Source organism: Argiope bruennichi, chromosome 3, assembly GCF_947563725.1.
Source record: "Argiope bruennichi chromosome 3, qqArgBrue1.1, whole genome shotgun sequence".
Taxonomy (NCBI): Eukaryota; Metazoa; Arthropoda; class Arachnida; order Araneae; family Araneidae; genus Argiope; species Argiope bruennichi.
Genome location: NC_079153.1, coordinates 124,885,031 through 124,901,708, shown reverse-complemented (window position 1 = coordinate 124,901,708; position 16,678 = coordinate 124,885,031).

Genomic DNA, 16,678 nt, shown 5'->3' with positions numbered 1-16,678 from the left:
TGAAATATATGATTTGGAATGATTCATAGAAACTCTATGAATAATGGAGAAATAAAGATAAAAATTATTTTAAAAAAAGAAAAATTATAAATTACTTGTCGATCTCGAGATTCGAACAGAAGACCAGCAAGATACAATGACACACCCTGCCGATCTAGCCACCAAGACTCGTATTTCGAGAGCTTCTGAAGTGTCAAAGATTCTCATTACGACTCGGCAATAAGTTATAAGTATTGTGTAAATCTGGTTTTAAAAGCACAATGCTAAGAATATTAATTGATTCTGCGCATGTGCGCGAACTTGACTCTTAAAATTCCGTTAAAATATAGAAATATTTTAAATTTATAATATTGTTTTGAAATACATGATTTGGAATGATTCATAGTAACTCTATGAATAATGGAGAAATAAAGATAAAATTTATTTAAAAAAAGAAACATTATAAATTATTTGTCGATCTCGAGATTCGAACAGAAGACCATCAAAATACAATGACACACCCTGCCGATCTAGCCACCAAGACTCGTATCTCGAGAGCTTCTGAAGGGTCAAGGATTCTCATTACGACTCGGCAATAAGTTTTAAGAATTGTGTAAATCTGGTTTTAAAAGCACAATGCTAAGAATATTAATAGATTCTGCGCATGTGCGGGAACTTCACTCTTAAAATTCCGATAAAATATAGAAATATTTTAAATTTATAATATTGATTTGAAATATATGATTTGGAATGATTCATAGAAACTCTATGAATAATGGAGAAATAAAGATAAAAATTATTTTTAAAAAAGAAAAATTATAAATTATTTGTCGATCTCGAGATTCGAACAGAAGACCAGCAAAATACAATGACACACCCTGCCGATCTAGCCACCAAGACTCGTACCTCGAGAGCTTCTGAAGTGTCAAAGATTCTCATTACGACTCGGCAATAAGTTTTAAATATTGTGTAAATCTGGTTTGAAAAGCACAAAGCTAAGAATATTAATAGATTCTGCGCATGTGCGGGAACTTGACTCTTAAAATTCCGATAAAATATAGAAATATTTTTAATTTATAATATTGTTTTGAAATATATGATTTGGAATGATTCATAGAAACTCTATGAATAATGGAGAAATATAGATAAAATTTATTTAAAAAAAAGTAAAATTATAAATTATTTGTCGATCTCGAGATTCGAACAGAAGACCAGCAAAATACAATGACACACCCTGCCGATCTAGCCACCAAGACTCGTACCTCGAGAGCTTCTGAAGTGTCAAAGATTCTCATTACGACTCGGCAATAAGTTTTAAATATTGTGTAAATCTGGTTTGAAAAGCACAAAGCTAAGAATATTAATAGATTCTGCGCATGTGCGGGAACTTGACTCTTAAAATTCCGATAAAATATAGAAATATTTTTAATTTATAATATTGTTTTGAAATATATGATTTGGAATGATTCATAGAAACTCTATGAATAATGGAGAAATATAGATAAAATTTATTTAAAAAAAAGTAAAATTATAAATTATTTGTCGATCTCGAGATTCGAACAGAAGACCAGCAAAATACAATGACACACCCTGCCGATCTAGCCACCAAGGCTCGTACCTCGAGAGCTTCTGAAGTGTCAAAGATTCTCATTACGACTCGGCAATAAGTTTTAAATATTGTGTAAATCTGGTTTGAAAAGCACAAAGCTAAGAATATTAATAGATTCTGCGCATGTGCGGGAACTTGACTCTTAAAATTCCGTTAAAATATAGAAATATTTTAAATTTATAATATTGTTTTGAAATACATGATTTGGAATGATTCATAGTAACTCTATGAATAATGGAGAAATAAAGATAAAATTTATTTAAAAAAAAGAAATATTATAAATTATTTGTCGATCTCGAGATTCGAACAGAAGACCATCAAAATACAATGACACACCCTGCCAATCTAGCCACCAAGACTCGTATCTCGAGAGCTTCTGAAGGGTCAAGGATTCTCATTACGACTCTGCAATAAGTTAAGTATTGTGTAAATCTGGTTTTAAAAGCACAATGCTAAGAATATTAATAGATTCTGCGCATGAGCGGGAACTTCACTCTTAAAATTCCGATAAAATATAGAAATATTGTAAATTTATAATATTGTTTTGAAATATATGATTTGGAATGATTCATAGAAACTCTATGAATAATGGAGAAATAAAGATAAAAATTATTTTAAAAAAAAATTATAAATTACTTGTCGATCTCGAGATTCGAACAGAAGACCAGCAAAATACAATGACACACCCTGCCGATCTAGCCACCAAGGCTCGTGCCTCGAGAGCTTCTGAAGTGTCAAAGATTCTCATTACGACTCGGCAATAAGTTATAAGTATTGTGTAAATCTGGTTTTAAAAGCACAATGCTAAGAATATTAATTGATTCTGCGCAGGAGCGCGAACTTGACTCTTAAAATTCCGTTAAAATAGAGAAATATTTTAAATTTATAATATTGTTTTGAAATACATGATTTGGAATGATTCATAGTAACTCTATGAATAATAGAGAAATAAAGATAAAATTTATTTAAAAAAAAGAAACATTATAAATTATTTGTCGATCTCGAGATTCGAACAGAAGACCATCAAAATACAATGACACACCCTGCCGATCTAGCAACCAAGACTCGTATCTCGAGAGCTTCTGAAGGGTCAAGGATTCTCATTACGACTCGGCAATAAGTTTTAAGTATTGTGTAAATCTGGTTTTAAAAGCACAATGCTAAGAATATTAATAGATTCTGCGCATGTGCGGGAACTTGACTCTTAAAATTCCGATAAAATATAGAAATATTTTAAATTTATAATATTGTTTTGAAATATATGATTTGGAATGATTCATAGTAACGCTATGAATAATGGAGAAATATAGATAAAATATATTTAAAAAAAAGAAAACTTATAAATTATTTGTCGATCTTGAGATTCGAACAGAAGACCAGCAAAATAAAATGACACACCCTGCCTATCTAGCCACCAAGACTCGTATCTCGAGAGCTTCTGAAGTGTCAAAGATTCTCATTACGACTCGGCAATAAGTTTTAAATATTGTGTAAATCTGGTTTGAAAAGCACAAAGCTAAGAATATTAATAGATTCTGCGCATGTGCGGAAACTTGACTCTTAAAATTCCGATAAAATATAGAAATATTTTAAATTTATAATATTGTTTTGAAATAAATGATTTGGAATGATTCATAGTAACTCTATGAATAATGGAGAAATATAGATACAATTTATTTAAAAAAAAGAAAAATTATAAAATCTTTGTCGATCTCGAGATTCGAACAGAAGACCATGAAAATACAATGCCACACCCTGCCAATCTAGCCACCAAGACTCGTATCTCGAGAGCTTCTGAAGGGTCAAGGATTCTCATTACGACTCTGCAATAAGTTTTAAGTATTGTGTAAATCTGGTTTTAAAAGCAAAATGCTAAGAATATTAATAGATTCTGCGCATGAGCGGGAACTTCACTCTTAAAATTCCGATAAAATATAGAAATATTGTAAATTTATAATATTGTTTTGAAATATATGATTTGGAATGATTCATAGAAACTCTATGAATAATGGAGAAATAAAGATAAAAATTATTTTAAAAAAAGAAAAATTATAAATTACTTGTCGATCTCGAGATTCGAACAGAAGACCAGCAAAATACAATGACACACCCTGCCGATCTAGCCACCAAGACTCGTACTTCGAGAGCTTCTGAAGTGTCAAAGATTCTCATTACGACTCGGCAATAAGTTATAAGTATTGTGTAAATCTGGTTTTAAAAGCACAATGCTAAGAATATTAATTGATTCTGCGCATGTGCGCGAACTTGACTCTTAAAATTCCGTTAAAATATAGAAATATTTTAAATTTATAATATTGTTTTGAAATACATGATTTGGAATGATTCATAGTAACTCTATGAATAATGGAGAAATAAAGATAAAATTTATTTAAAAAAAGAAACATTATAAATTATTTGTCGATCTCGAGATTCGAACAGAAGACCATCAAAATACAATGACACACCCTGCCGATCTAGCCACCAAGACTCGTATCTCGAGAGCTTCTGAAGGGTCAAGGATTCTCATTACGACTCGGCAATAAGTTTTAAGTATTGTGTAAATCCGGTTTTAAAAGCACAATGCTAAGAATATTAATAGATTCTGCGCATGTGCGGGAACTTGACTCTTAAAATTCCGTTAAAATATAGAAATATTTTAAATTTATAATATTGTTTTGAAATACATGATTTGGAATGATTCATAGTAACTCTATGAATAATGGAGAAATAAAGATAAAATTTATTTAAAAAAAAGAAATATTATAAATTATTTGTCGATCTCGAGATTCGAACAGAAGACCATCAAAATACAATGACACACCCTGCCAATCTAGCCACCAAGACTCGTATCTCGAGAGCTTCTGAAGGGTCAAGGATTCTCATTACGACTCTGCAATAAGTTTTAAGTATTGTGTAAATCTGGTTTTAAAAGCACAATGCTAAGAATATTAATAGATTCTGCGCATGAGCGGGAACTTCACTCTTAAAATTCCGATAAAATATAGAAATATTGTAAATTTATAATATTGTTTTGAAATATATGATTTGGAATGATTCATAGAAACTCTATGAATAATGGAGAAATAAAGATAAAAATTATTTTAAAAAAAAAATTATAAATTACTTGTCGATCTCGAGATTCGAACAGAAGACCAGCAAAATACAATGACACACCCTGCCGATCTAGCCACCAAGACTCGTGCCTCGAGAGCTTCTGAAGTGTCAAAGATTCTCATTACGACTCGGCAATAAGTTATAAGTATTGTGTAAATCTGGTTTTAAAAGCACAATGCTAAGAATATTAATTGATTCTGCGCATGTGCGCGAACTTGACTCTTAAAATTCCGTTAAAATATAGAAATATTTTAAATTTATAATATTGTTTTGAAATACATGATTTGGAATGATTCATAGTAACTCTATGAATAATGGAGAAATAAAGATAAAATTTATTTAAAAAAAGAAACATTATAAATTATTTGTCGATCTCGAGATTCGAACAGAAGACCATCAAAATACAATGACACACCCTGCCGATCTAGCCACCAAGACTCGTATCTCGAGAGCTTCTGAAGGGTCAAAGATTCTCATTACGACTCGGCAATAAGTTTTAAGTATTGTGTAAATCCGGTTTTAAAAGCACAATGCTAAGAATATTAATAGATTCTGCGCATGTGCGGGAACTTGACTCTTAAAATTCCGTTAAAATATAGAAATATTTTAAATTTATAATATTGTTTTGAAATACATGATTTGGAATGATTCATAGTAACTCTATGAATAATGGAGAAATAAAGATAAAATTTATTTAAAAAAAAGAAATATTATAAATTATTTGTCGATCTCGAGATTCGAACAGAAGACCATCAAAATACAATGACACACCCTGCCAATCTAGCCACCAAGACTCGTATCTCGAGAGCTTCTGAAGGGTCAAGGATTCTCATTACGACTCTGCAATAAGTTTTAAGTATTGTGTAAATCTGGTTTTAAAAGCACAATGCTAAGAATATTAATAGATTCTGCGCATGAGCGGGAACTTCACTCTTAAAATTCCGATAAAATATAGAAATATTGTAAATTTATAATATTGTTTTGAAATATATGATTTGGAATGATTCATAGAAACTCTATGAATAATGGAGAAATAAAGATAAAAATTATTTTAAAAAAAAAATTATAAATTACTTGTCGATCTCGAGATTCGAACAGAAGACCAGCAAAATACAATGACACACCCTGCCGATCTAGCCACCAAGACTCGTGCCTCGAGAGCTTCTGAAGTGTCAAAGATTCTCATTACGACTCGGCAATAAGTTATAAGTATTGTGTAAATCTGGTTTTAAAAGCACAATGCTAAGAATATTAATTGATTCTGCGCATGTGCGCGAACTTGACTCTTAAAATTCCGTTAAAATATAGAAATATTTTAAATTTATAATATTGTTTTGAAATACATGATTTGGAATGATTCATAGTAACTCTATGAATAATGGAGAAATAAAGATAAAATTTATTTAAAAAAAGAAACATTATAAATTATTTGTCGATCTCGAGATTCGAACAGAAGACCATCAAAATACAATGACACACCCTGCCGATCTAGCCACCAAGACTCGTATCTCGAGAGCTTCTGAAGGGTCAAGGATTCTCATTACGACTCGGCAATAAGTTTTAAGTATTGTGTAAATCCGGTTTTAAAAGCACAATGCTAAGAATATTAATAGATTCTGCGCATGTGCGGGAACTTCACTCTTAAAATTCCGATAAAATATAGAAATATTTTAAATTTATAATATTGTTTTGAAATATATGATTTGGAATGATTCATAGAAACTCTATGAATAATGGAGAAATAAAGATAAAAATTATTTTTAAAAAAGAAAAATTATAAATTATTTGTCGATCTCGAGATTCGAACAGAAGACCATCAAAATACAATGACACACCCTGCCGATCTAGCCACCAAGACTCGTATCTCGAGAGCTTCTGAAGGGTCAAGGATTCTCATTACGACTCGGCAATAAGTTTTAAGTATTGTGTAAATCTGGTTTTAAAAGCACAATGCTAAGAATATTAATAGATTCTGCGCATGTGCGGGAACTTCACTCTTAAAATTCCGATAAAATATAGAAATATTTTAAATTTATAATATTGTTTTGAAATATATGATTTGGAATGATTCATAGAAACTCTATGAATAATGGAGAAATAAAGATAAAAATTATTTTTAAAAAAGAAAAATTATAAATTATTTGTCGATCTCGAGATTCGAACAGAAGACCAGCAAAATACAATGACACACCCTGCCGATCTAGCCACCAAGACTCGTACCTCGAGAGCTTCTGAAGTGTCAAAGATTCTCATTACGACTCGGCAATAAGTTTTAAATATTGTGTAAATCTGGTTTGAAAAGCACAAAGCTAAGAATATTAATAGATTCTGCGCATGTGCGGGAACTTGACTCTTAAAATTCCGATAAAATATAGAAATATTTTTAATTTATAATATTGTTTTGAAATATATGATTTGGAATGATTCATAGAAACTCAATGAATAATGGAGAAATAAAGATAAAATTTATTTAAAAAAAAGAAACATTATAAATTATTTGTCGATCTCGAGATTCGAACAGAAGACCATCAAAATACAATGACACACCCTGCCGATCTAGCAACCAAGACTCGTATCTCGAGAGCTTCTGAAGGGTCAAGGATTCTCATTACGACTCGGCAATAAGTTTTAAGTATTGTGTAAATCTGGTTTTAAAAGCACAATGCTAAGAATATTAATAGATTCTGCGCATGTGCGGGAACTTGACTCTTAAAATTCCGATAAAATATAGAAATATTTTAAATTTATAATATTGTTTTGAAATATATGATTTGGAATGATTCATAGTAACGCTATGAATAATGGAGAAATATAGATAAAATATATTTAAAAAAAAGAAAACTTATAAATTATTTGTCGATCTTGAGATTCGAAAAAGAGACCAGCAAAATACAATGACACACCCTGCCGATCAGCCACCAAGACTCGTACCTCGAGAGCTTCTGAAGGGTCAAAGATTCTCATTACGACTCGGCAATAAATTTTAAGCATTCTGTAAATCTGGTTTTAAAAGCACAATGCTAAGAAAATTAATGGATTCTGCGCATGTGCGCGAACTTGACTCTTAAAATTCCGATAAAATATAGAAATATATTAAATTTATAATATTGTTTTGAAATATATGATTTGGAATGATTCATAGTAACTCTATGAATAATGAAGAAATAAAGATAAAATTTATTTAAAAAAAAGAAAAATTATAAATTATTTGTCGATCTCGAGATTCGAACAGAAGACCAGCAAAATACAATGACACACCCTGCCGATCTAGCCACCAAGACTCGTACCTCGAGAGCTTCTGAAGGGTCAAAGATTCTCATTACGACTCTTCAATAAGTTTTAAGCATTGTGTAAATCTGGTTTTAAAAGCACAATGCTAAGATAATTAATAGATTCTGCGCAGGTGCGGGAACTTGACTCTTAAAATTCCGATAAAATATAGAAATATATTAAATTTATAATATTGTTTTGAAATATATGATTTGGAATGATTCATAGTAACTCTATGAATAATGGAGAAATAAAGATAAAATTTATTTAAAAAAAAAAGAAAAATTATAAATTATTGGTCGATCTCGAGATTCGAACAGAAGACCATCAAAATACAATAACACACTGCCGATCTAGCCACCAAGACTCGTATCTCGAGAGCTTCTGAAGGGTCAAGGATTCTCATTACGACTCGGCAATAAGTTAAGTATTGTGTAAATCTGGTTTTAAAAGCACAATGCTAAGAATATTAATAGATTCTGCGCATGTGCGGGAACTTGACTCTTAAAATTCCGATAAAATATAGAAATATTTTAAATTTATAATATTGTTTTGAAATATATGATTTGGAATGATTCATAGTAACTCTATGAATGATGGAGAAATAAAGATAAAAATTATTTTAAAAAAAGAAAAATTATAAATTATTTGTCGATCTCGGGATTCGAACAGAAGACCAGCAAAATACAATGACACACCCTGCCGATCTAGCCACCAAGACTCGTACCTCGAGAGCTTCTGAAGTGTCAAATATTCTCATTACGACTCGGCAATAAGTTTTAAATATTGTGTAAATCTGGTTTGAAAAGCACAAAGCTAAGAATATTAATAGATTCTGCGCATGTGCGGGAACTTGACTCTTAAAATTCCGATAAAATATAGAAATATTTTAAATTTATAATATTGTTTTGAAATAAATGATTTGGAATGATTCATAGTAACTCTATGAATAATGGAGAAATATAGATAATATTTATTTAAAAAAAAGAAAAATTATAAAATCTTTGTCGATCTCGAGATTCGAACAGAAGACCATCAAAATACAATGACACACCCTGCGAATCTAGCCACCAAGACTCGTATCTCCAGAGTTTCTGAAGGGTCAAGGATTCTCATTACGACTCTGCAATAAGTTTTAAGTATTGTGTAAATCTGGTTTTAAAAGCACAATGCTAAGAATATTAATAGATTCTGCGCATGAGCGGGAACTTCACTCTTAAAATTCGATAAAATATAGAAATATTGTAAATTTATAATATTGTTTTGAAATATATGATTTGGAATGATTCATAGTTACTCTATGAATAATGGAGAAATAAAGATAAAAATTATTTTAAAAAAAGAAAAATTATAAATTACTTGTTGATCTCGAGATTCGAACAGAAGACCATCAAAATACAATGACACACCCTGCCGATCTAGCCACCAAGACTCGTATCTCGAGAGCTTCTGAAGGGTCAAGGATTCTCATTACGACTCGGCAATAAGTTTTAAGTATTGTGTAAATCTGGTTTTAAAAGCACAATGCTAAGAATATTAATAGATTCTGCGCATGTGCGGGAACTTGACTCTTAAAATTCCGATAAAATATAGAAATATTTTAAATTTATAATATTGTTTTGAAATATATGATTTGGAATGATTCATAGAAACTCTATGAATAATGGAGAAATAAAGATAAAAATTATTTTAAAAAAAGAAAAATTATAAATTATTTGTCGATCTTGAGATTCGAACAGAAGACCAGCAAAATACAATGACACACCCTGCAGATATAGCCACCAAGACTCGTACCTCGAGAGCTTCTGAAGTGTCAAAGATTCTCATTACGACTCGGCAATAAGTTTTAAGTATTGTGTAAATCTGGTTTTAAAAGCACAATGCTAAGATAATTAATAGATTCTGCGCATGCGCGGGAACTTGACTCTTAAAATTCCGATAAAATATAGAAATATATTAAATTTATAATATTGTTTTGAAATATATGAATTGGAATGATTCATAGTAACTCTATGAATAATGGAGAAATAAAGATAAAATTTATTTAAAAAAAAGAAAAATTATAAATTATTTGTCGATCTCGAGATTCGAACAGAAGACCAGCAAAATACAATGACACACCCTGCCGATCAGCCACCAAGACTCGTACCTCGAGAGCTTCTGAAGGGTCAAAGATTCTCATTACGACTCGGCAATAAATTTTAAGCATTCTGTAAATCTGGTTTTAAAAGCACAATGCTAAGAAAATTAATAGATTCTGCGCATGTGCGCGAACTTGACTCTTAAAATTCCGATAAAATATAGAAATATTTTAAATTTATAATATTGTTTTGAAATATATGATTTGGAATGATTCATAATAACTCTATGAATAATAGAGAAATAAAGATAAAATTTATTTAAAAAAAAATTATAAAATCTTTGTCGATCTCGAGATTCGAACAGACCAGCAAAATACAATGACACACCTTGCCGATCTAGCCACCAAAACGCGTACCTCGAGAGCTTCTGAAGGGTCAAAGATTCTCATTACGACTCGGCAATAAGTTTTAAGTATTGTGTAAATCTGGTCTTAAAAGCACAATGCTAAGAATATTAATAGATTCTGCGCATGTGCGGAAACTTGACTCTTAAAATTCCGATAAAATATAGAAATATTTTAAATTTATAATATTGTTTTGAAATATATGATTTGGAATGATTCATAGTAACTCTATGAATAATGGAGGAATAAAGATAAAATTTATTTAAAAAAAAGAAAAATTATAAAATCTTTGTCGATCTCGAGATTCGAACAGACCAGCAAAATACAATGACACATCCTGCCGATCTAGCCACCAAGACGCGTACCTCGAGAGCTTCTGAAGGGTCAAAGATTCTCATTACGACTCGGTAATAAGTTTTAAGTATTGTGTAAATCTGGTCTTAAAAGCACAATGCTAAGAATATTAATAGATTCTGCGCATGTGCGGGAAGTTGACTCTGAAAATTCCGATAAAATATAGAAATATTTTAAATTTATAATATTGTTTTGAAATATATGATTTGGAATGATTCATAGAAACTCTATGAATAATGGAGAAATAAAGATAAAAATTATTTAAAAAAAAGAAAAATTATAAATTATTTGTCGATCTCGAGATTCGAACAGAAGACCAGCAAAATACAATGACACACCCTGCCGATCTAGCCACCAAGACTCGTACCTTGAGAGCTTCTGAAGGGGCAAAGATTCTCATTACGACTCGGCAATAAGTTTTAAGTATTGTGTAAATCTGGTCTTAAAAGCACAATGCTAAGAATATTAATAGATTCTGCGCATGTGCGGGAACTTGACTCTTAAAATTCCGATAAAATATAGAAATATTTTAAATTTATAATATTGTTTTGAAATATATGATTTGGAATGATTCATAGAAACTCTATGAATAATGGAGAAATAAAGATAAAAATTATTTAAAAAAAAGAAAAATTATAAATTATTTGTCGATCTCGAGATTCGAACAGAAGGCCAGAAAAATACAATGACACACCCTGCCGATCTAGCCACCAAGACTCGTATCTCGAGAGCTTCTGAAGGGTCAAAGATTCTCATTACGACTCGGCAACAAGTTTTAAGTATTGTGTAAATCTGGTTTTAAAAGCACAATGCAAAGAATATTAATAGATTCTGCGCATGTGCCTGAAGTTGACTCTTTAAATTCCGATAAAATATAGAAATATTTTAAATTTATAATATTGTTTTGAAATATATGATTTGGAATGATTCATAGTAACTCTATGAATAATGGAGAAATAAAGTTAAAATTTATTTTAAAAAAAAGAAAAATTATAAATTATTTGTTGATCTCGAGATTCGAACAGAAGACCAGCAAAATACAATGACACACCCTGCCGATCTAGCCACCATGACGCGTAACTCGAGAGCTTCTGAAGGGTCAAAGATTCTCATTACGACTCGGCAATAAGTTTTAAGTATTGTGTAAATCTGGTTTTAAAAGCACAATGCTAAGAATATTAATAGATTCTGCGCATGTGCGGGGACATGACTCTTAAAATTCGGATAAAATATAGAAATATTTTAAAATTTATAATATTGTTTTGATATATATGATTTGGAATGATTCATAGTAACTCTCTGAATAATGGAAAAATAAAGATAAAATTTATTTAAAAAAAAGAAAAATTATAAATTATTTGTCGATCTCGAGATTCGAACAGAAGACAGCAAAATACAATGACACACCCTGCCGATCTAGCCACCAAGACTCGTAATTGGAGAGCTTCTGAAGGGTCAAAGATTCTTATTACGACTCGGTAATAAGTTTTAAGTATTGTGTAAATCTGGTTTTAAAAGCACAATGCCAAGAATATTAATTGATTCTGCGCATGTCCGCGAACTTCACTCTTAAAATTCCGATAAAATATAGAAATATTTTAAATTTATAATATTGTTTTGAAATATATGATTTGGAATGATTCATAATAACTCTATGAATAATAGAGAAATAAAGATAAAATTTATTTAAAAAAAAATTATAAAATCTTTGTCGATCTCGAGATTCGAACAGACCAGCAAAATACAATGACACACCCTGCCGATCTAGCCACCAAGACGCGTACCTCGAGAGCTTCTGAAGGGTCAAAGATTCTCATTACGACTCGGCAATAAGTTTTAAGTATTGTGTAAATCTGGTCTTAAAAGCACAATGCTAAGAAAATTAATAGATTCTGCGCATGTGCGCGAACTTGACTCTTAAAATTCCGATAAAATATAGAAATATATTAAATTTATAATATTGTTTTGAAATATATGATTTGGAATGATTCATAGTAACTCTATGAATAATGGAGAAATAAAGATAAAATTTATTTAAAAAAAAGAAAAATTATAAATTATTTGTCGATCTCGAGATTCGAACAGAAGACCAGCAAAATACAATGACACACCCTGACGATCTAGCCACCAAGACTCGTACCTCGAGAGCTTCTGAAGGGTCAAAGATTCTCATTACGACTCTTCAATAAGTTTTAAGCATTGTGTAAATCTGGTTTTAAAAGCACAATGCTAAGATAATTAATAGATTCTGCGCATGTGCGGGAACTTGACTCTTAAAATTCCGATAAAATATAGAAATATATTAAATTTATAATATTGTTTTGAAATATATGATTTGGAATGATTCATAGTAACTGTATGAATAATGGAGAAATAAAGATAAAATTTATTTAAAAAAAAAAGAAAAATTATAAATTATTGGTCGATCTCGAGATTCGAACAGAAGACCATCAAAATACAATGACACACCCTGCCGATCTAGCCACCAAGACTCGTATCTCGAGAGCTTCTGAAGGGTCAAGGATTCTCATTACGACTCGGCAATAAGTTTTAAGTATTGTGTAAATCTGGTTTTAAAAGCACAATGCTAAGAATATTAATAGATTCTGCGCATGTGCGGGAACTTGACTCTTAAAATTCCGATAAAATATAGAAATATTTTAAATTTATAATATTGTTTTGAAATATATGATTTGGAATGATTCATAGTAACTCTATGAATGATGGAGAAATAAAGATAAAAATTATTTTAAAAAAAGAAAAATTATAAATTATTTGTCGATCTCGGAATTCGAACAGAAGACCAGCAAAATACAATGACACACCCTGCCGATCTAGCCACCAAGACTCGTACCTCGAGAGCTTCTGAAGTGTCAAAGATTCTCATTACGACTCGGCAATAAGTTTTAAATATTGTGTAAATCTGGTTTGAAAAGCACAAAGCTAAGAATATTAATAGATTCTGCGCATGTGCGGGAACTTGACTCTTAAAATTCCGATAAAATATAGAAATATTTTAAATTTATAATATTGTTTTCAAATAAATGATTTGGAATGATTCATAGTAACTCTATGAATAATGGAGAAATATAGATAATATTTATTTAAAAAAAAGAAAAATTATAAAATCTTTGTCGATCTCGAGATTCGAACAGAAGACCATCAAAATACAATGACACACCCTGCGAATCTAGCCACCAAGACTCGTATCTCCAGAGTTTCTGAAGGGTCAAGGATTCTCATTACGACTCTGCAATAAGTTTTAAGTATTGTGTAAATCTGGTTTTAAAAGCACAATGCTAAGAATATTAATAGATTCTGCGCATGAGCGGGAACTTCACTCTTAAAATTCCGATAAAATATAGAAATATTTTAAATTTATAATATTGTTTTGAAATATATGATTTGGAATGATTCATAGTAACTCTCTGAATAATGGAAAAATAAAGATAAAATTTATTTAAAAAAAAGAAAAATTATAAATTATTTGTCGATCTCGAGATTCGAACAGAAGACAGCAAAATACAATGACACACCCTGCCGATCTAGCCACCAAGACTCGTAATTCGAGAGCTTCTGAAGGGTCAAATATTCTTATTACGACTCGGTAATAAGTTTTAAGTATTGTGTAAATCTGGTTTTAAAAGCACAATGCCAAGAATATTAATTGATTCTGCGCATGTCCGCGAACTTCACTCTTAAAATTCCGATAAAATATAGAAATATTTTAAATTTATAATATTGTTTTGAAATATATGATTTGGAATGATTCATAGTAACTCTTTGAATAATGGAGAAATAAAGATAAAAATTATTTAAAAAAAAGAAAAATTATAAATTATTTGTCGATCTCGAGATTCGAACAGAAGGCCAGAAAAATACAATGACACACCCTGCCGATCTAGCCACCAAGAATCGTATCTCGAGAGCTTCTGAAGGGTCAAAGATTCTCATTACGACTCGGCAACAAGTTTTAAGCATTGTGTAAATCTGGTTTTAAAAGCACAATGCAAAGAATATTAATTGATGCTGCGCATGTGCGCGAACTTGACTCTTAAAATTCCGATAAAATATAGAAATATTTTAAATTTATAATATTGTTTTGAAATATATGATTTGGAATGATTCATAGTAACTCTATGAATAAGGGAAATAGAGATAAAATTTATTTAAAAAAAAGAAAAATTATAATATCTTTGTCGATCTCGAGATTCGAACAGAAGATAGCAAAATACAATGACACACCCTGCCGATCTAGCTACCAAGACTCGTACCTCGAGAGCTTCTGAAGGGTCAAAGATTCTCATTACGACTCGGCTATAAGTTTTAACACCGTATTTAAAATATTAATGGACAGTCGTAATGAGAACCTTAGACACTTCAGAAGCTCTTGGGTTACGAAGCTTTGTGGCTGTATTGGCAGAGTGTAGAACTTATTTTTCAAGGTCTTCAGTTCGATGCTCGAAACCGACGAATATTTTTATATATTTTTCGTCTTTTTTTTATATTTATTTTAGTCAGTTTCATCTTTCATTACTAGAGTTAAAATGAATAATTCCAAATCATATACGTCAAAAAAGAATTTAATTTCAAAATATTTCTATATTGATTCAAAATTTTACGAGTGAAGTTCGCGCACATGCGCAGAACTTAATCGTATTCTTAGCATTGTGCTTTTAGACCAGATTGACAACGTATTTAAAATTTTAATGGAGGGTTGTAATGAGAATCTTAGACCCTTCAGAACCTTTCAGGTTACGAAGCTAGGTGGCTGGATAGGCAGAATGTGGAACTTAGTTTTGCAGGTCTTCAGTTCGAGGCTCGGAGCCGTTAAATGTTTTTATATATTTTTCTTTTTTAAAGAAATTATTTTAGTCAGTTTCATCTTTCATTACTAGAGTTAAAATGAATTATTCCAAATCATATACCTCAAAAATACAATTTAATTTCAAAATATTTCTATATTTATTCGAAATTTTACGAGTCAAGTTCGCGCACATGCGCAGAATTCATTCGTATTCTTAGCATTGTGTTTTAGACCAGATTGACACGGTATTTAAAATTTTCCTGGACAGTCGTAATGAGAATCTTGGACACTTCAGAAGCTCTCGTGTTACGATGCTAGGTGGCTGTATCGGCAGAGTATGGAACTTAGTTTTACAGGTCTTCAGTTCGAGGCTCGTAGCCGTCAAATGTTTTTATATATTTTTCTTTTTTTTTTAAATTAAGTTTATTCAGTTTCATCTTTCATTACTAGAGTTAAAATGAATTATTACAAATCATATACGTCGAAAATAGAATAGAATTTCAAAATAATTCTATATTGATTCAAAATTTTACGAGGGAAGTTCACGCACATGCGCAGAATTCATTCGTATTCTTAGCATTGTGCTTTTAGATCAGATTGACACCGTATTTAAAATTTTACTGGACAGTTGTAATGAGAATCTTAGACCCTTTAGAAGCTCTAGTGTTTCGAAGCTTGCTGGCTGGATCGGCCGAGTGTGGCATATAGTTTTGCAGGTCTTCAGTTCGAGGCTCGAAGCCGACAAATATTTTTATATATATTTTTCTTTTTATTAAAATTTTGTTTAGCCAGTTTCATCTTTCATTACTGGAGTTAAAATGTTAATTCCAAATCATATACGTCAAAAAAAAAAAGAGTTCAAGCACATGCGCAGAATTCATTCGTATTCTTAGCATTGTGCTTTTAGACCAGATTGATACCGTATTTAAAATTTTACTGGAGAGTGGTAATGAGAATCTTAGACCCTTCAGAAGCTCTCAGTTTACGAAGCTTGCTGGCTGGATCGGCCGAGTGTGGCATATAGTTTTGCAGGTCTTCAGTTCGAGGCTCGAAGCCGACA